Raw genomic sequence first — 21,588 nt, forward strand, 5'->3', positions numbered from 1 at the left:
TGTATTTTATAGCAAATCTAAGATGGTTTAGTTGAAAAAAAAAAAAAAAAAGGGTTTGACAAATCACTCCTGTCAGCATTTAAAAAATTTTAAATAAGGTTCAGTTTCCCATGATCATTTTTGACTAAAGTTTAGAAAAACATCCATAGAACTGTATTGTACATGTTCTTCAGTTAACGTTTTTCCTTAGCATATGTTGACCACCTTTCCAAATGGCTTTGCAATTTTTTTTATTGTTGTGGCCAATTCTCCCTATTGAAGGAACTTTAGGGTTATGACTTTTTAAAATATCAAAAGCACTTCACTAATTTCACTGCACATGTATCTGTAGGATTGCATGATTACATTTGCACAATAAAGTCCTATAAGTGCGATTTCTTGTTCAAAGAGTATCAGTGTTTTACTGTTAATTAATTCAGTGACCTGTTTAGAGAGAATTTAAATAATCTCTCCCTTTCAATGCACTCCTCCCAAGAAACAAGTATCACCAGTTTGTCACAGCTTGTTTTCTCTGTAGGAAAATTTGCACCCCTATAACTGTGGGGTTTTTCCCCTTTTTGGAATAGTAAAAATGGATTCCTCTTAGAAAAAGCACAATTCAACTTCTTTTGTTTGCTTTATTTTCTTACCATTATGTTATTATAGACATGTCCCTAAATTAGTAAAGTCTAATTAGTAAAGTCTGCTTTGTCTTTATCATCCCTAGATTTTAGGAGGCAGAGATGAGAGTGTTTTTTTTTTTCCCTGAAATGCTTTTTAAAAAGTGAAAAAAAAAATTTTTGGGGAGGGCGGGTGCTGGGGATTGAAGCAAGTACCTAGTGCTCCAGGGAAGTACAGCACACCTTCATGCCCTGCAGCAGTTTTCAGGGTATAGCTCATTGATGGGTCTGATAGGCCCAGTTGCTTGGGGGGGTGGGGTGCTGGATGCGGGAGTAGGACCAATTTTTTTTCCATTCATTGCCTTAAGCTCTGAATATCTTTAAGAATGCTTACTTTTTACTTAAAAATATTATTAAAAATAATATACATTAAAAAACAGTAAATACAAAATCATAAATAGTAACATGATACATTAAGATTTTCTACCACCATTTAAATTTACTGCATGATATTTCATTTGATAGCTGTATTACTGATTTTAAGAAATAGTTTTGTGTTAAGATTGCTTCCAGTTTTTGTGGCATTTTTATCCATCGTCAAGTGGAATATCGTTGTTACTAGATCTTTACTTGGGCAAAAAAGTATGCATATGAAACATTTTTGGATAGCTAAATTGAACTTTTCATTGGGTAGGGTCAGTGCTGGGGATTGAACTCAGGGGCTATCCACCACTGAGTTTCAACCCCAGTCATTTTAATTTTTTTTACTTTGAGATAGAGTCTGGCCAAGTTATCCAGATTGGCCTTGAACTTTTGAACCTTTTCTGTGAGACTCCCAGGTACCTAGGATTTACAGGCATGTGCCTTCCTGCCTGGCTGGTAAATTATACTTTTGAGAAGGTTATAAAAGCATTGTATAAGAGAGTCTCTTTTTATATAGCCTGGATGACATTGGATATTTTGATTTTATATTTTTTTGCCATTTTCATGGATGAAAATAAAAAATATTGTTATTATTATTATCATTAATTTTGTGGAGGAGGGGTGTGTACTAGGGCTCGAACCTAGAGGCACTCTACCGTTGAGCCACATCCTCAGTCCTTTTTATTTTTTATTTTGAGACAGGCTCTTGCTCAATTGCTTAGAGCTTTGCTAAGTTAAGTTGCAAAGGCTAGCCTCAAATTCGCAATCCTCCTGCCTCAGCCCACAATTGCTGGGATTACAGGCATGTGCCACCACACCTGACATGATAGTATTGTTATAATATACATGTATTTGGTGTTTGGTTGCTAGTGAGATAGAATATAAAAACTTATTGGCCATCTCTATTTCTTATTTTGAGTTATCTCTTCATGTCCTTTCTTCATTTTTCAACTGATAGATTTATTTAAACAAAAATCTAATTTGTAAGAATTCTTCATTAAATACAGTAACTCATTTATTGCAAATATTTTTCCCAATTTGAAATTTGCCTTTTTCTTTCTTTTTTTTTTAATAAGGCTTTTGGCCACAAGGAACATTTTGAAACAAATGTTTACTTTTTATGTAGAATAGTACTTAAGCCTTCCCTTTCGTAGCCTTCTGTGTTTTGTGGCACTATGCTTTGCACTTAAATCTCAGTTTCTCTGTTATTTATTTTGCTATATTCTGTGAACCAAGGATCCACATTTTTTTTTTCTTTTTCAAAGACAGCCGGCCTGTTTTCCATATGCTCTTGATGTGAAATCACACTCACCAGTCACTTCCTGCCTCCACCCACTCACAGAGGTCTCTTTCCACTTAGCTCTCAGTCATCAGCCTAGGGAGGCTCCTGGCCCAGCAGCATCATGTCGACCTGTATGTGCTAGTTTGAAAGCATCTTGTTAATAGTGGCAGAGATTTTGAAAGTTCAGTACCAAACAGAAAAAAAATTGATTTTAACATTTTTCTAAGAGTAACTTGCTCTATTCTTCCTCCCTCCCTCCCTCCCTCCGTGTCTGTCTGTCTCTCTTTTTCTTTTTGTTTTGGCTGGGGTCAGACCTAGGGATTTGGGCATGCTAGGTAAGCATGCTCTGTTCTTATTGTGCATTAAAATTGTTTTCTAACATTTCCATGTCATTTTCTGAAAATCTGGGTGGTCTAAGAATTTGAAGAAGCAAACTGAAGAAAGTTTTAATTACCCACAGTGCCTGGCATATGGCACTAGCACTCAGAAAGTCACATGGTTTGCCCAGGCAGACAGCCTCTGCTATTGGAACCCTGAAGCTGTACCTTGGTCTTCTAACAGCTGTGGTTCATGGTTTGCAGACAGTGTGCATAGTGACTAACATATCACAGTATATTTGAGGATGAAGGATGCAGGCAAATGGGATTCAGACCACATTGGAAGTATCTTTTTATTTTTGAATACAAATCATGTCATACTACAGACACTTGTTATGTTGCTTATAAAAAAATGCTGGTTTGTATTTATTGTTTGTTTATTCTCTTGATGAAACTAACAGTTTCATTGCAAAATTTAAACAGTAGACAGGTATAAAGAAGAGGTTAACTGTTGGGTGTGGTGGCCTTTGCCTATAATCCAAGTGACTCAGGAGGCTGAGACAGAAGGGTCACAAGTTCAAAGCCAGCCTCAGCAACTTAGTGAGGCCCTAAGCAACTTAGTGAGACACAGTCTCTAAATAAAAAGAATGTCTGGGGAAGAGACTCAGTTGTCAAATGCCCCTGGGTTCAATCCTGGTATTTAAAGAAAAAGAAAAAAGAAGAGGTTGATTATCTGTTCATAATCTCACTTCATTTTAGTATCCATTCTTTGTTTTTTCCCTCTTGACATTTTATTTCTGTGTATTTATATTTGTTTTTATGTAGACTCACGCTCCATATATTATACAGGTTATAACCCAGTATTTTAAATTGTTAATTGAACAATTTTCATTAGTAAACTTGAACCTGTATTTTTAATAACTGCACTTTCATTGGCTATGCAGTAATTCAGCCTGCATTTTACTGCTGGACATTAAGTCATTAAGCGTCAGTGGATCTTTGTGATTAATTCCTTAAGATACATTATTTATCAAAAAAATTGAGTCAAAGGATGTGTGCTTTCATAAAGCTTTTAAACTTTCAACCAGAGGGTTATTCTACTTTTCACCACACCATAAGCAGTGTGCAGTTGTAATAAAAGTAAATAACCAGTGTAAAAAACTGGTAATGTAGAAAAGCACCAAGAGTTAAATTAAAACAATCACCCTTTGTTCATTTGTCTTTTTCCCCTTCCATCTGCAAGCATTTATGATGCTACTATGTGCAAGGCATTATTATAGGTCTGCAAATACAGGAATGCACAAAGCAGCCAAAAAGCCTTGCTGTCTTGTTACCTATATTTTATTTTTATTTATTTATTTTTATGGGGCTGGGGCTGGAACCCAGGGCCTCGCCATGCTAGCAGGCACTCTCACTAAGCTACACTACCTGCCAGGGACCTACATTTTAGTGGTGAAGGAAATAAAATGAAGAAAACATGCTGCATTAAATGTTAATAAGTTGTATTGAGAAATGGTGGGTAGGTTACCCCAGTTTTGGGAAAGGGTGATGAGGGAAAGCCTCCTTGAGAAAATGACATTTGGGAAAGATCCGAAGGAAATAAGGGAGCAAGCTGTGCAGATTATCTAGGAGGAGGGAACCCCAGGTGGAGGGGACAGCAAGGTGACAGGCCAGAGGTGGGTGTGTCTGTGCGTCCTTTGTTCAGTGCTGATGTCTGGCTGGAGTACAAGGAGGGGCAAGTAGTGGGAGGTGAGTGCAGTGTGGAATGAGAGGAGGCAGAACGATCTCTAAGGCTTCTAGGCCTTACTGGAATTTTTTTCCCCCTTGCCATGAGATAGGAAGTTGCTAGAGAATATTTACCATAATTCAGCAGTCTGACTTTTTAACAGCATCACAGTGGCTGTGTGATAGAAGGGAAAGGTGGAAGTAGGGAGGTAGCTCTAAGATTGACCTATGTGTCAGGGGTTCTGCAAAGAAATAGAATCACTAGTGGGTAGTTTGGAATTTTTGTGGCAGGCTGGTATGCTCAAATGTAGGCTGGTTTTCCCTGTTGCATTCTTTAAGCAAAATTCCCCTCGAGGAGGGGCTACCTCAACCTTTGCTCTTAATGGCTTTCAGTTGATTGGGTGAGGCTTACCTATGTTACTGAGGGTAATACATACACCTGCTTTACTCCAAGCCTACTGATTGCAAATGTTAATCCCATCTACAGAGTACCTTTATAACAGCAGCTGTATTAGTGCTGGCTACCAAAGCGTAGTCCAAGTTGACACATAAAATTAGCCACCACACCAGACTGGGAGGAGGCCTGACTTGGAGTTAAGGATTCAGAATGGAAACTCAGGCAGTTCATGATGAAATGAGAGAAAAGGTGAGTGTGACATTAATACCAATCTTGTCAAGCTACTGTTAGCAGCAGTATATTACAAGAGTTTAGTCAGAGGTGATTTGGACTTGGGAGCCTGGTGGGATTGGAAGATAAAAATATGATATATGTCTACTTGCTCATTTTGTAGAAAAGTCCTACTGTAGGTAGGGACCTCACAGTTAATGAGCATGTATCTGTCTAGACATATTTGTTTGCTCTTTTCCATACATTGTTTGTCTTAATCGTCTGAACAACTTTATAAACTGCTAGGTCCTAGTATGTCTATTTTGTTTGTGAGAAAATTGAGGCAAAGAAGAAGAGAAAAGCCAGAGTTCAAACCCAGTCTCTAGTCCTGATATACCTCACTGCTTCTTAAAGCAGAAACAAATTTTCATAGAAACGATTGTCTGTATTTTGAGTTGTAAATAGATTTTTCTAAATCTTGGGACAGTTATGCAATAGGAATGCTATTTATGTTATCACACAAGTGGCTAAAGTGATCAGATAACTCCTCTTTAGAGAGGACTCTCTGACCACCAGTCTAAAACAGCTTCTTGCTTTCCACTCTGTTCCTTTGCCCTGCTTTATTTTTTTCTTCAAAGCACTTAACACTCTCTGAAATTATATCCCATGTTTGTTTTTTAACTCTGAGCTGTTGTCATTTTCCCCTTCAGAATCCAAATTCCATGAGAAAAAAAGGCCATGCCTGCTTGTTCCCTGCCTGGTACAGGCACTACTTCTAGAACATGCTGGAGTGGAGTAGTTGCTCAGTAATTATTTATTTAATGAAGAATAGGCATAATAAACTGGAATAAGAAGGAAAAGCCTTCTCCAAGCTTGGTTAGGACTATGTTATATCTATATCTATATATGTTTTACATAGTTGGAAATATTTTCTGTGCTTTATTTTATTCTTTATGCTTTGTGTGCTTATTTAGGATGATCATATTTTTTCCTATAATTTCTCCTAATTTGAAATGACACATATAATATCTTTCATGAACATCCCATAATTTGCCATTTCTCTGGCTCTTTAAAGTCTTCATTTTTAATTACTGAAATAACAAATCAATTCTATACATGTCTTTGCCTTTGTTCTGAATTACTTAGGGCATATTTTCTAGGAGCTAAACTGTATCTATCCTGTCAGATTGTTTTCCAGAGAGTTGGTATCTCATTGCACCTTCACAAAGGTTGAACATTATTATTTTGAGAACTTCTAGCAAGCCTAGTTTTCTGCAGGCGCTGGTGGCGTATTCTAAATTGATGAACTTCATTGCAAGTGGCAGCCCTGCACCCAGGGCAATTTGAGTATATGTTGAGTCAGCTAAGGCGTGGCTTACTAAAAGGAGATCTCCTAAGACTGGATATACTTGGCCAAGAAAAGGAGCTTAGGAGACATTTTCAAACACAAGTGTGACAGCCCCAGCCCACGCCTTCCTGTTGAGTTACCTGAGTGCCATGTCTGGAGCTCAGTGAGATTGGGGTTATCATGGAGTACTTCAGGAGGCATGGATGCATTTACACATCTTGTACATATTTACCTAGGGCCTTCCTATCATGTCCCATGAACTGTGCTGTGCCCTGTGAGGCAGATAAAAATCTGCCAGGCCCCCAGACTGGTTGCCTATAACTCCTCGCTCTAATCCAAGGAAGGCTCCTCCGTTGAGAAGACCGGCTCACTTGCTGAAGGTGGTGGAATCTCTTATAGAATGATTCTTAATTACCTGGTATAAGACAAATGTTAAATCCTTCATCTTTGCGAAGGAAATGAAAAATTAAGGGTTAAAGTAATGGTAACTGTGATGGGAGGTAGGAAGAAACTACCATGTCATTAATTTCAAAGGAAAAAACCTTGGCAAAAGAAGCATTGCCCAGGGCACAGGAAAGGGCTATAGTTGTGCCCTTTATTTCCGACTGGTAGTGAATGGCTTGGGGATCCACATGAACCTGTAGTGTCCCCAGTCAGTACTGATTTTGGAAATTTATTAAGGATATCTGACAGTAGTGGTTAAAGAAAAGATACAAAATATTACAAAATATTTCAGTACATTTGTTCTCAGGGATATTAATTGATATGAACAAGCCATTAAAATTTGCATTTTATCTTTTTAAAAAATATTTTTTAGTAATAGGTGGACACAATATCTTTTATTTTATTTTTATGTGGTGCTGAGGATAGAACCCAGTGCCTCATGCATGCTAGGCGAACGCTCTATCTCTGAGCCACAACCCCAGTATGTGTTTTTAATCTTAGAGAAAAGTTGCAAGTACAATACAAAGAATTATTTCTCCAGCAATTTGAAAGCAAAGCTGACTGAATGTCATCATGCTGCAATATTTTAGTGTATATTTCCTACAAAGGAGGTGTTCCACATTATCATAATACAAGAGTCAACTTGGTACATTAACACTGATACTTTACTGCCATCAAATCCTCACCCCAAAATGTCTTTTATAGCTGAAGTCTTAGAATGTTAGTGCAACAACTGAATTAGGAAATGTATAAATAAATAATTTTGTTTCACTCTCTCTTAAGAGGTCCCTCCTGCAGGGTGTGTGGTGGCACACACCTATAAACTCAGGAGGCTGAGGCAGAAGGGTCACAATTTTGAGGACAGCCTCAGCAACTTAGGCCCTAAGCAACTTAGAGATCCTGTCTCAGAAAAAATAAAAAGGACTGGGGACTTAGCTCAGTGGTAAAGCACCCCTGGGTTCAATCCCCAGTACACCCTTCTCAAACTAACAAAAAAATTTCCCTTCTTTTCTGTGTATTTAACCAAACCAAAACAAAACAAAATCCATAAGTTCATACTGGTATATTCAGTTCTTATCCAGTCTCACAAATTTCATTCTAGCCTTCTATAAGCTAGTCATTTCCATACTTTATTATTCCCTCCTCTGACAGGGAGAAACCTGCTCCTAATTTCTACAAATAGACTTCCTCACTTGTGTTAGTGAAAAGTAAATGTGCCAATTAGACTAAATATTCCGTTTCCTTCCATTCCCTTCCTTTTTTGTGGTACTGGGCCTTGTGTGTCATAGATAAGTGCTGTACTACCAAGCTACATCTCCAGTCCGTCTGTATGATTTTTAAAAGATCTTTTGTTTGTGGCTATATGTTACAACTACTGAGTTCAGGATCACCTAGATTAGTTTCTTTTGACCCCCACCATTAACCATTTTGTCCCATCATCCCAGATGTGAAATACCCATAAAAACTTAAATGTAGTATACAGCATATAGTATAATTCTAGCTATGTAACTATACAACGATATAATTATAATCAATATAAGTATGTTAATTAACACAATGGTTTATAGAAGCTCTAGGTTATGGTTTCCATTCTGTTTTAATGTACTATGTCAGTTTTGTGGAAATGATCACAGAATTGAGAACTTGGAACTTAATAGGTTAAGTGTGGTTTTGCTTTTCATTTGGAATACACTTATGATCATTTATTCTTGCTAATAGACCATCTCTCTCTCCCATTCATTGTTGATTTTGTTTTTTATTTGAGCATACAAAGCATTTAGCATAATTCTAAGAATCAAAACAACACTAAAAGGAAACTCAGAAATGTGAGTGCCTGTCCTTATCTGTGCTCTTCCCACTGGGTAGTCAGTGTCATTTTTTTTTTTTCAGTGAACAGGTACATTACAAACAAAGCTGCTGTGAATAACTTTGTGCGTACATATTTTCATATTATTTTTGAATTAGTGTATCTTCAGGAAAAATTTCTAGAAGTTGGGTTTCAAGATCAAAAAGGATATGCATAATTCGTTTTGTTCAATGTTGCCAAAATTTCCTTCAAAAGGCTTGGGCACGATTGCCTTCCTTCCAGAAATAGATGGGTGTGCCTGCCTGCTTCTTCATGGCCCCATCCACAGAATGTGTTGTCATACTTGTGAATATTTGCCAGTAAGTGACCTGAGAAATGAGAAGCCTTAATTTGCATCTCTTCGGTAATGAGGAAGTGTGAACATCTTTTTTCCATTTGAGGGTCATGTTTGTGTTTTTAAGTGTCTATTCAAGTCTTTCTCTTTTTTTTTTATATTTTTTTTTGGGTGCTGGGGATTGAACCCAGGGCCTTGCGCATGCAAGGCAAGCACTCTACCCTCTGAGCTATATCCCCAGTCCTATTTTTCTATTCTTTATCTTCATCACCCCAGTTTAAAATAAATTTGGGGGGATATTAGTCTTTTTATCTGTGACATATGTTGCAAATGTTTTTTTCCCAAATTGTCATTTTCCTTTTGACATACTTTATGTTTTTTAAACACCGTGCAAATATTAAAATTTATAGCTAGCTAAATTTTCCTCTGTTTGTTTTTGCACCTGGATTTTAAGACATAGTTAAATAACCTTTCTCTAACCCAGGTTTGTTTGTTTTGGAATACTGGGAATGCTAGACAAGTGTTCTACCACTGCATCCCCCACTACATCCCTGGCCCTATATCTAGGTTTTAAAGGAATTCATTATGTTTTCTTTCAGTACTTAGAGTTTCACTCTTTCAGTTCACATTTCTGATCTGTTTGGAGTCTGTTCATGTACATTCTGTGAAATATGGATCTAAATTTATCTTATTCCAAATTGCTAACCAGTTGTTCTAGCAGTACTTATTAAAAAGTTCCCAGCCATTTGAGATGCTACTTTTATCATGTCTAAATTTTTATGCATACTTGGGTCTATTTCTGGACTTTCTATTCTGTTTAGACCAGAATTTGGGAACTGTGACCCATAGGCCCAAGCCAGCCATGTTTGTGTCAAGCTGGGTTGGAGCACAGCCATGCTCATCCGCTTGCCCAGCCACTGAGGCTGCGTCCAGGTTGCAGCAGAGGCCTGACAGAGCCCATGAGGCCTGTGGGGGTTGAAATAGTTAAAAGCTTGTTGAGCCTAGATTGGAATAATTGTGTGTTCATATGCTATAAGGTACCTCATTTTTTTTTTAAAGTTGTAGTTGGACATAATACCTTTATTTTTTATGTGGTGCTGAGGATGGAACCTGGGGCCCCGCACATGCTAGGCGAGCGCTCTGCTGCTGAGCCCCAGCCCCTGTACCTCACTTTTTTAATGTCTAGTAGGATTAATTCCTCCCTTGTGGCTTTCCTTTTTCTATGTTTATTTTTGTAAATAAATATTCCTTACCAGTTTGTTTTCCACATAAGCTTGAGTACCAACTTGTCTAGCTCCGTGAAGAAGCTTTTTGTGTGATTATGCTAGATGTGTTAAATTTTTGAATTAGGGAGAATTGCCATCTTTACTTGTCCTTTCCAACAACAAATTATGAAGAAAAGAATAGAGAAATCTATTCTCTAGATTAATAGAGAAATCAAAGAACTAAGCCACAAAACCATATCACAGTGGAATTTTAGCAAACCTTCAAAGAATAGGCCAGAAGTACCATAAATTATTGCATAGCATTGATTTTGAAAGAAAATTTCTTTTTTATGGGAATTATTTCTACCTTTATCATCTTAGGTCAGAAACTATTATTATTTTCTAACTTTCTTTTTTGGGGGCTTATTTCTTTGTGATCTGCATTGTCTTTTTTATGTATACTTGAAAAGTATAGTTTCTGTGTTAGCATACTATATTTATGTATAAATAGTTTTCCTTGTAAGACCTGCCTCCAATATCAATTGTGTTTGTTCTCCTAAGTATTTTTGTGTCCTCTTTCTTGTTCTCTTGTGCAAAGAATATTTGTATAGTGTAATTTCAATCCATGTCTCTTTACATTTCTTTTTGTTTCTTTTCATGATGTATTTTCTTAAAGTTTGTATTTTTTATTCCTTTTACTTACAATATTTAAATACTTTTATTACCCATCCTCCCTCCCTTTTCCAGTACTGGGAACTGAACCCAGGGCACCCTACCACTGAGTCACATCCCCAGCCCTATTTTGTATTTTATTTAGAGACAGGGTCTCACTGAGTTGCTTAGTGCCTCGCTATTGCTGAGGCTGGCTTTGAACTGGCAATCCTCCAGTCTCAGCCTCTCAAGCCGCTGGAATTATAGGTGTGCACCACCACTCCCTATTTGCTTTTTAAGAAACTAAACTCTAGTTGTGAATATGTTGGATCTCCTTTGTCTTCCATTTCAACTACCTTCTCTCATTTTTTAGTTTCTTGGGTTTTCTTGCTTTGCTTCAATTCCTCTTATTACACTTCTCATTTGATTTATAAGTTTTGGGGCATTGTAATGTAATAATGTCATAATTTTGCTTTTATTTTTTGCGTTAAGTCAGTTTCCATTTTTCTATTTTTGGAGATTTCTGTTCTTAAATTTGAATTTCTGATTTAAGGTGTTTTTAAAATAATATCAAAAGCTTGTATAAACATATTTAATTCAGTTTGATAAAATATTTTTAATCAGATTCCATAAGAATCATACACTATAACACATGAAGGCATCCATTCTATATAATGAATTAACGTCTTTCATACAAAACTAGAATGGTATTATCTTATACCATCTTTAGGAAAAGTAAGAAAACGATTACCAGATCACTCATCAGGGCTTTACTGATGTCACAGAGCCCCAGACGAGAAAGTCCTATTTGGATTGTGGTTTAAGTTTTTTTTTCCTACTGTTATTTTGTCTCACTTCTTTCATTGATGGAGTTTCATTAGCTTATTTTATTCTCTCTCTTTCTCTCTTTTGGATAGTTGAAGAGTACTCCCATCATGAATTCTTTTGGGAGGTAGTTTAATTTTACAAGATTCCTAGTTTAAAAGAATCCTTTGTTTAAAGTGTAGTTTCTTTACTAGATGACACCATTCCCCTCCCTGGCACCCAAAGCAGGAGATGGTAGGGAGGGGTTTGCATCCATTGAATGTTCTTAAGAATTGTTTTTTCTTGCAGGGTCCTAAAATACTCTCCTTGCCATTTCTTTTTTCCTTAGTTGTGTAGTCTTCAATAAAAGATTCCTCACCTTTCCTTTAAAAAAAAAAATAAACTTATAAAACTTAGAGCAGTTTTATATTCACAGCAAATTGAGCAGAAAGTACTAAGGGTTTTCAGACACCTTCTGTCCTCATACATGTACAGCGTCTATGCTGTCGCGATGCCCTGCTGCAGGGGGTGCATGTGTGACACAGCAGAGGAGCCTGTACGGACATGTCCTCATTGCCAGAGTCATGGCTTGTGTTAGGTTTCCCTCTTGGTGGCCATTCTGTGGATTTGGACACATGTATAATGGCATGTGTTCACAATTGGTTTTTTCTTCCTTCCACTCAGAGCAGGGCATCAACACTCACCAGCTGAACTGCTGTTGATGACAAATCTTCCTGTCATTGTGGGCGTGTCCATAGCAGTACAGGAGAGCTTGACTCCCCAAGAATCCTGCAGGCTAGGCTTCTTATTCCTCTCTCCTCCTAACTCCTTAGCAGCCACTGTTCTTTGAACCGTTGGACAATGGTTTGGGCTTTTCCAGGATGTTGTGTAGTTCAGTCATACAGTATGTAGCCTTTCCAAGTTGGCTTCTCTCACTTAGTGTGCATTTCTTTAAGTTTTCCCTCTATATCATTTCATGGGTTCAGGGTTTACTTCTTTTCTTTCTGGGACCAGGGATTGTTTCTTTTTCCCCAGTCTAATCTGCTTAGCCACTGAGCCATATCCCCAACCCTTTTTATGTTTTTATTTTGAGACAGGATTTTGCTAAGTTACTGAGGTTGGCTTTGAACTAGAGATCCTTCCACCTCAGCCTCCTGAGCTGCTGGGATTATTGGTGCACCACCATGCCCAGCTATAATTTCATTTCTTTCTTTTTTTAAAAAATATTTTTATTAGTTATAGATGGACATAATACCTTTATTTATTTTTTATGTGGTGCTGAGAATCGAACCCAGTGCCTTACACATGCAAGGCAAGCACTCTCACATTGAGCCACAACCCCAGCCTGACTTCATTTCTTTTTAGCACTGACTATTATGTCATTATTTGAATGTAGCAGAGATTATTTATTTATCTGTTGAAGGACACCTTGATTATTTCCAAGTTTTGACAATTATATATAAATGTCTAAGTATCCACTTTTTTCTCAGGAATGATTGCTGGGTAGTGTGCTGAGTATAATTTAGTTTTGTAAACTTCCAAAGTAGTGTTGCTGTTCTGCACTTCTGTTAGCAATGAATGAGAGTTCCTGTTGCTCCAGATCTTCTCGGGCATTGGTGTCTGTGTTTTGGATTTTGGCTTTTCTAATAGTTTCATAGTGGTATTTCTTTGTTGTTTTAATTTGCATTTCCCTATTTACTTTATGGTGTTGAATATCTTTTCTTGTTTTGTTTGCCATCTGTATAACTGTTGAAGTGTCTATTAAGATCACTGGTTCATTATTTTTATTGCGTTTTCTTACAGAGTTTTAACAGTTCTGTATATGTTTTGGATAACAGTTATTTATCAGATAAACCTTTTGTAAATATTTGTTTTCCCAGTGTATAACTTGATTATTCATTCTTGTGACAGTGTATCCTATAGAGCCAAAACTTGAAACTTTAGTGAAGTCTAGTTTATCAGTTCTTTCATCAGTCATGTTTAGGTTCTTCCTATGTTGTCTTCAGCAGTGTTGGAGTCTTGCATGTTACCGTTAGATCTGTATTCTATTTGGAATTAATTTTTGTGAAATACGTCATTAGGATTTTCTGTGTAGACAGGCTTGTGTCTGGACTGATGTTTTAGTTGTTTGTTGAAGAGACCTTTCTTCACTGTGTTTCTTTGGCTTCTTTGTCAGATCATTTCTCTCTTATTTTGCCATAATTTGGGATCTGTTTATGGGCTCTCCCATTCTGCCCATGGATTTAACCATCTCTTCTTTGCCAGTACCACACTGTTTTGATTTTGGTAGTTTTAAAGTAGTCCTGAAGTCTCTTGTTTTTTTCTCCTTTAATGTTGTGTTGGCTATTTTAGCTTTTTTGCTTGTGCATGTAAACTTCAGTTTGTTTGTTCAGTGTCCTCAAAATAATCTTGGTGGATTTTTTTTTTTTAAAGAAAGAGAGAGAGAGAGAGAGAATTTTTTTTAATATTTATTTTTTAGTTTTCGGTGGACACAACATCTTTGTTTGTATGTGGTGCTGAGGATCGAACCCGGGCCGCACGCATGCCAGGCGAGCGTGCTACCGCTTGAGCCACATCCCCAGCCCCAATCTTGGTGGATTTTGTTTTGAGTTGCCCTGAATCTGTAGGTGAAGTTGAGAAGAACTGACTTCTTGGCAGTGTTGAGTCTTCCTGTCCATGAACATGGAATATTTCTCCATTTATTTATCTCTTTGATTTCTTCTATCAGAGTTATATAGTTTTCCTCAACTAGATCGTATGCATGTTTTGTTAGATTCATAACCAAGTGTTTAATTTTAAGGTGCCAATATAAATAGTAATTTTTTTAAAATTTTACATTTTATTTTTTCATTGCTGGTATATTGGAAAGTGTTTTATTTTTGTATATTAACCTTGTATTCTTTATGTTTGCTATAATTGCTTATCGGTTCCAGGAGGTTTTCTGTTGACGTTGTTCAGTTTTTCTGTGTGGACAAGCAAGTCACTGTTGCATAAAAATAGTTTCTTTTTCCCCAGTCTAATCTGCGTTAGCTAGAATTCCCAGTATGATGATGAAAAACGTGGTATTTCTGATCTTAGTGGGAAGCTTTGACTTTTCACCAGTAAGTATGATGTTCCCTGTTGGCTTTTTGTAGATGTTCTAGATTACTTCTAAATGTTTTTCATATGTTTGCTTTCTTGCTGTAGAGTGGTTTTTCAAAACTGACTCTTTGCATCTTGCATCCTTTTTAAAATTCCCTGAGAGGACTCCGATCCAAGAGGACTCCTTGTCAAGACCTGTACACGTAATGTGATTGCATTGGTCAGTGTCTCGGCAGCTTGTTTCCCTCTCTTTTGTTCTGCACAGTTTGTTTTGGACTGTCCTTGCTTTTTTTTTTTAATATTCATATTTTAGTTATAGGTGGACATGATATCTTTATTTCATATTTATGTGGTGCTGAGGATCGAACCCAGTGCCTCACACAAGCTAGGTAAGTGCTCTACAGTGACCAGTCCTTGCTTTTAATGAAGACTTAAGACAGGGACATAAGGACATAAGTACCAGGATTGTTTTTTTTTTTTTAAAGAGAGAGTGAGAGAGGGAGAGAGATAGAGAGAGAGAGAGAATTTTAATATTTATTTTTTAGTTATCGGCGGACACAACATCTTTGTTTTGTATGTGGTGCTGAGGATCGAACCCGGGCTGCACGCATGCCTGTCGAGCGCACTACTGCTTGAGCCACATCCCCAGCCCCCCAGGATTGTTTTAATTTTCTACTTTTGTCTGTTCCTTCTGGTTTTGCTGAGTGGGTTAAAGTTTTGTAATTGTCTCTTACTTGTGTCCTATGTTAATATTACATATTACTTTTTTGGTAGAGTCATTAGGATTTTCTATGTAGACAGTCAAGCCATCAGCATCCTTTCTGATATTTGTGTTTTTAAAATTTATTTATTTTTCTCTTATTTTGCTTTGTCGTTGGCTGTAACTAGTAGATTTTATATTCAGTAGGAGTGCATGAGTGCACATTATAGCTTTGTTCTTGGGTATGGGGGAAGGGTTCTACTTTTGAACATGAAGTATGGAATAGGTGTTTTGTTTTTGTGGAACCGGGGTGGAACCAAGGACCTTGTGCATACCACACAAGCACTCTGCCCCTGAGCTACCTCCCTAGCTGTAGGTATGGTGGGTTTTTTTTTCTTTTTTCCTTTCTTTTTTTTTTAAATTGTGGTACTGGAGATAGAACCCAGGGTCTCCTGCATGCTGGGCAAGCATCTCCCACTGAGCTACTTCTTAAGCCTGCTGTATAGGTATTGTCAAAATATGACTTCTGTTGTATTGGGGAACCTACTTGATACCTCCTAGTAATGAGTGGGTTTTGAATGTTGTCAAATGTTCTAAATACCTCTGTTGAAGTCAACAGTTCTGTCCTGTTGGCTGTGTGTCTTTATGCCTATACTACAGTTTGGATTACTATAGCTTTGTCAAGTTTCTTCCTTGAAACCTAACTTTATTTGTAGTTTTCAAGATTATTTTGGTCATTCAGAGTCTCGAGATTCATATAGTTCTGGGGTTTTAATAGGAATTATAATAAATCTGTAGATTGCTTTGGGTACTGCTGACATTTAAGTCTTGGAATTCATGGTTATGAAATATCTTTGTGTCTTTAATTTGTACTTTTCACTTAAAATTGTTGTATATGTATTTTGATTTTTACAGTTTTTCTGTTAATTGTCTTTATTTATTTCTTCATTTCTTCATTAGACTCAGTTTCCCCCGGGTTTTGTTTTGCCACTCTCTGAAACGCTTCGACATGTCTCCTAGTGGAGCTCTGAGAACTAGGTTACTGTGGAGTCCTGGAAGCCAAGCAAATGAAGTTCAGCCAGACGGAGGGGCTGCTCGGAGTGGTTCAGAGGTCAAGGAGTGCGAGGAATGTGAATTGACCATTAAGTTTAATAACAATATGGAGTTTATTCTGATGAAAATAAATGATTAGTCAAGGAAATTAAATCTGTTCAGCCATCCATTTATTAAATTCACATTCACTTGGATTTTCTGGGTTTCTAGGAATCTGAATATGAAGTAATTGTAGACAAAGGTTCACTATGGGGTTGTGTTTAATAATAAAAAATGTAATTCTCTTCCTAGCTATATTGATTAGGCATATTATGGGATGAAGTCAACTACCATTAAAAAATGTAGATCTATAGTGACAGCAAGCCATGGGCTTGATAAAGGTGTTACTGAACCAGCTGTGTACGCGTGCAGGTCTCAGTCTGTTCGCCCTCGTGGTGTGTCGTTATCTCTGTGTCGCACGCAGTACTTTGATTGATGTTTCTTTTAAAAAAATATTTATAGTGTGTGTGTGTGTTTGATGCCTCTGTCTTTTGCCCATTTAAAAAAATCTGCATACATGTGATTGATTTTTTTTCCGTCAAGTGAAGTTTTTTTTTTAATATATATTTTTTAGTTATAGGTGGGCAATACCTTTATTTTTAAAAATTTTTGTGTGGTGCTGAGGATCAAACCCAGTGCCTCATGTATGCTAGGCAAGAGCTCTACCTCTGAGCCACAACCCCAGCCCTGAAGTGAGTTTTTAAAAAAGGACATTCTGGGGCTGGGGATGTGGCTCAAGCAGTAGCGCACTCGCCTGGCATGCGTGCGGCCCGGGTTCGATCCTCAGCACCACATACAAACAAAGATGTTGTGTCTACCGAAAACTAAAAAATAAATGTTAAAAATTCTCTCTCTCTCTCTATCTCTCTCTCTCTCTCTCTCTCTTAAAAAAAAAAAAAAGACTGTTAAAAAAAAAAAAAGGACATTCTGGATGTGTTCTCAACCCTTACTTACTCTATGTATTCCCTTTTTGTTTTAAACTTAATTCTTTTTTTAAAAAACTGACGTGCATTTCACCTGTCAGAAGTTAACCTGTTCACATATGCATTGCGGTGATGAACCAGCACTGTCAGTTTTAGGGAATTTTTATTGCCCCAATAATATGGGCTATCTATTCAGTCTTAAGAATGCTTTCAACGAATAGAAGCAGACATTATTACCTATGTACACACATGACTGCATGACCGATGTGATTCTACAACATGTACAATCTGAAAATGAGAAATTACACCCCATTTTATGTATAATGTATCAAAGTGCATAACTGCATTCTATTGTCATGTAGAACTAACTAAAACAAATAAAAAATTTATAAAGTAAAAAAAAAAATCTCTACAATGGGTCAGGTTCAGGTTCAGCTTCAGCAAGGATGGCAACAATAAAGAAGCAAAAAACAATGTCATTGTTGTAGAGAGTACATTTCCTGTAGTGCTAATAAACTGTGGTCAGTTTCTTCAGTCTGAATTAAAATGAGCTTTGGATGTCTCTTCTTAGTTCCAGACACAATGGAGTCTGCTCAGTGTGTCCCTTAGCCTCTCTGCATCTGTCACCATCTCCCCTATCTCCCTAACCAAACACACAACGCAAGTAAAATGTAGATTACTTAAGAGAACTGGTCTTATTTTAATTTAACTTCCTTAATGTTATTCTCCTTTTTAGAATCCAAATAAAAATCTCCCCCTAAACAAAATTATTCATTTTTGGTGATGAGCTTTTTGCCCAGAGGTTGAAATAAACAATTTAGCTATGATCATATTTCAGAAGTGGCAAAGAATAAAACATGAATAACAAAAAGAAAAAGAAACTTATTTTAATGGTTAGCAGTTGTTGTAAGTTGTCTTAAGAAAATTTGTCCATTTCAAGGTCATGATAGTGTTTTATGTTTTCTTCTAATAATTGCTTGATTATTTTAATAAACTTTACATTTAGAAGGTTAATGTAACTAGAACTGATGATGATGATGATGATGATGATGATTGTGTGTGTGTGTTTGTGTGTGTATGTTTAGGTATGTATGTGTCAGAGAGAGGGGGAGGTTGGTGTTATAGGATAAGAAGATAATGGACACTTGGTGTTTGGTCAGGTGATTTTATGCGTGTGGATGTGTGTTTGGAAGCTATTTTCTATTGATGTTGTCTCCTGCACACTCTGTCTGGGTTCCTATAGCTGTACAGTAGTGCTTGAGATTTTACAGTGTAGATTCTTCTGGTTGGTTCTTCCCCATTGTGTTGGCTCCTATTTTCCATATGAATTTTGGAATCTGCTGTTTTTTGTTGTTTTTGCAGGGGGTGGGGTGGGAAGGTGGTAGAGGGGTGGAGCCTGATGAGATTTTGATTGCTGTTGCATTGAATTCATTATCTTTGTGTTTTTAAGTTAAACTGTTGGTGAGTTTAGTTTTCTTTTTCTAGTTTTCATCAAATGATATAACCTTTAACAGATGCTTAATAAGATGATATAACCTTTAACAGATGCTACTATTATTATAAATATAATTCATTATAATATAACTTATAAGTTTTGGGGTGGGTTTTGTGTCTGGTTGGTAGATGAGTCTGCCAGGTTGTACTCAAGCACAAGTGGCTGTGATGTGGTATGGTGTTTCTCTGGCTGTGGCTGACATCACTAATAGGTGCTTTTACATTTCTTTTAAAATGACCTGTAGTAGAAACAAAAGGATGAGATTGTTGTTCTTTGTTTTGTTATTTCCTTGGTAAACAGTGTTATATTGTGTGTGCTTTGCGTATATTATTTCTTATTCCAACAACATAGGCAGGATTTTCCCTATTTCATAACAGGAGGAAACTGAACCCAAGAGAGAACAGGCCAGTACCCTACCCAGAGCCTCAGCTTGTATTTGTTGGGCTCAGGAAGCCTGGCCCCACGGTCATCTTCTTTATACTTAACAGACAGACTTCTCTGTGTTGCCATTCTTGATGACCAAGGTTCTTTTGGCCATTTTTCTGCTATGCTTCTAACGCCCCAAACCTCTTTTAGTGAATTTTGAAAGTTTTGTAGATTTCACTTTTAATGCTGCCCTCCGAGTCATGCCCTAGGAAGCCAGGAGTGTGTTCTCTGTCCTGATCTGCTTTCTCGGGGGACTCCAGCACACTCTTCTCTGTCCTTCTTTCGGATCATTTTAAACATTCAAATAATTAATGAGTTTTCCTTTATCTAGGTAACCCAATACTGTGTGGGAGAGAAGGGCCACTGCCTGTCTGAAGGTAGATTTGTTCCATACCACTTTTTTGAAGACCAGAAATGGTGTTGTGTGTTTTTTGTCTCCTAGATTTTGAATCCTTGCTCATTGTAAATAATCTGGAAAATATGGGAAAGGAGTAAAGAGAAACAAAATTACTGTTTTTGTCATTATAGTTAATAGGAAGATTACAACTGTAGCTGAAATGTATCATCAGCAAGTGTTTATTGTACTTGTGTCCCAGAGAGCCTCAGTGTTCAGGCTGCAGAAGGAACCAGCCAGCATCATTGTCCCCAGGAGGTTCAAGTCGGCCAGAGGAGCCTCTGAGGGCTGCAGTTGGCTTTTTCAGTGCTCTCAGTCTTCCAGCAAGGCCCTTTGTTCACCTCAGTTTTATGGAGTAGGACACAGGCACGAAGACTTCAAATGACACTCAGCATTACTGCACCCCAGCTGGAACTTGTCACAACTAGTTTCTGTTTCCTGAGGCTCAAGTGTCTGTGTCTGTGTGGGCTTTGGTGTGAATCTTTTACTTTTTAAAGTTTAACTTGATGAAGGGTCTAGGGGGAGGGAAAGAAGAAAGACTGGGGAATGACAGTGGCCAAATTTCACGGTTCCGTTGTGTGCATGTACAGACATGTAACCCCAAGTCCCATCGCTGTGTACAGCTATCACGCACCCATAAAAAATACGGAAGAAATAATGTTAAATTTGAAAAATCACTTCCTTGTTATTAGAAAGAGATATGCCTTCCCTAAGGAGAATTTAGATAGGGCATGTAAACAAAAAGAAATAAAACTTAGTATTGTGAGCATTGTAACAGTTGCTTTCCTAAATGTGTACTTAAAAATTAGATTTCATTTGTAAAGATGGGATCATACAGACTTGGCTTTTCTCCATTTAAATAAAGCTTAGACCTTTTTCACTGTCAGTGCTTTTTAAAAAAAAAACAAAACAGCAACAACAGTGTTTCTGTAACGTTGCCTCCTTGAGCACACCTTTCATAGTTTGTTATGTGAAGGTGGCTCTCTGCTCGCCTCCACAAACTTAATTCACTTCAGATGGAAAATATGAAAATTAATAAATAAATAAATGTTGTCTGTGCTGGGCATGTGCAGGCCTTTCCTTTCACCGCTATTCCCTAAACAATACAACGTGGCAACTGCTCACGTAGCATTCACGTTGCATTAGGGATGATGAGCCATCTGGAGGTGATGTGGTGTGTGGGGAGCTTGTGCACAGGTTCCGAGCCAGGGCCGCATCTTTCAAGTCTTGAGCATCTTTGGATTTGCACACCTGAGGGAGGTCCTGAAAACAGTGCCATGTGGATACCAATAGATGATTATATGTTTATACCATTTTTTATGTGCTTATTTCACATATTTTAAAGATATGCTTTCTTAACCAGAAAATGAATTGCATATGACTAGCAAACCAGGGTGCTGCTGCATAGGTTACTGGGCAAACCATACAAACAGAGACCCTCTGAAGTTCCAGCCAGATACTGTTTTTTTTCCCCTAGAAAATTAAACAAGGGAAACTCTTTTTGTTATAAACAAATTGTGAATAATAGAAAAGTGTGAAAATACTTTTTTTTTTTTTAATAAAATTAGAAGAACTAAAAGAAAACTGCAAAGATAATAACTTTTGCATTGTGGAGTTCATGGTATTCTAATACCTTAACCAGGGATCTTCAGAAATGAAAATTTATGTGATTGTATGATTTATTTATGTGTATGTAGCTTATTTTTATGTGTTTATGTATGTTATACACACATTTATTCAGGAAAAGCACTGCCGTTTTTAAGATATTGTTATAAGAAACATCTATTTCATAAATGTTAAAATGTGAACAAAAATTATAGTTGATGAAATAGGGGCTATACTGTGTTCTATTCTTTTGCATTTTTTAAAAAAATATTTTTAGTTGTAGATGGACAAAGTACCTTTATTTTGTTTATTTAGTTTTATGTGGT

At 37.1% G+C, this 21,588-nt stretch overlaps 1 protein-coding gene and 1 non-coding gene across 5 annotated transcripts in view; one reads left to right on the plus strand and one right to left on the minus strand.

Moving 5' to 3' along the window:
• Positions 1 to 21,588, plus strand: part of Fbxw11 (F-box and WD repeat domain containing 11) — a 111,701-nt gene that overhangs the window by 37,078 nt on the left and 53,035 nt on the right. The window lies entirely within an intron of this gene.
• Positions 12,223 to 12,292, minus strand: LOC125610873. Its single transcript, XR_007340920.1, has one exon. It is a non-coding gene; the product is annotated as a small nucleolar RNA SNORD56 (small nucleolar RNA).

The sequence above is a fragment of the Marmota marmota genome, unplaced genomic scaffold (genome assembly GCF_001458135.2).
Source record: "Marmota marmota marmota unplaced genomic scaffold, marMar, whole genome shotgun sequence".
NCBI classification, from domain to species: Eukaryota; Metazoa; Chordata; class Mammalia; order Rodentia; family Sciuridae; genus Marmota; species Marmota marmota.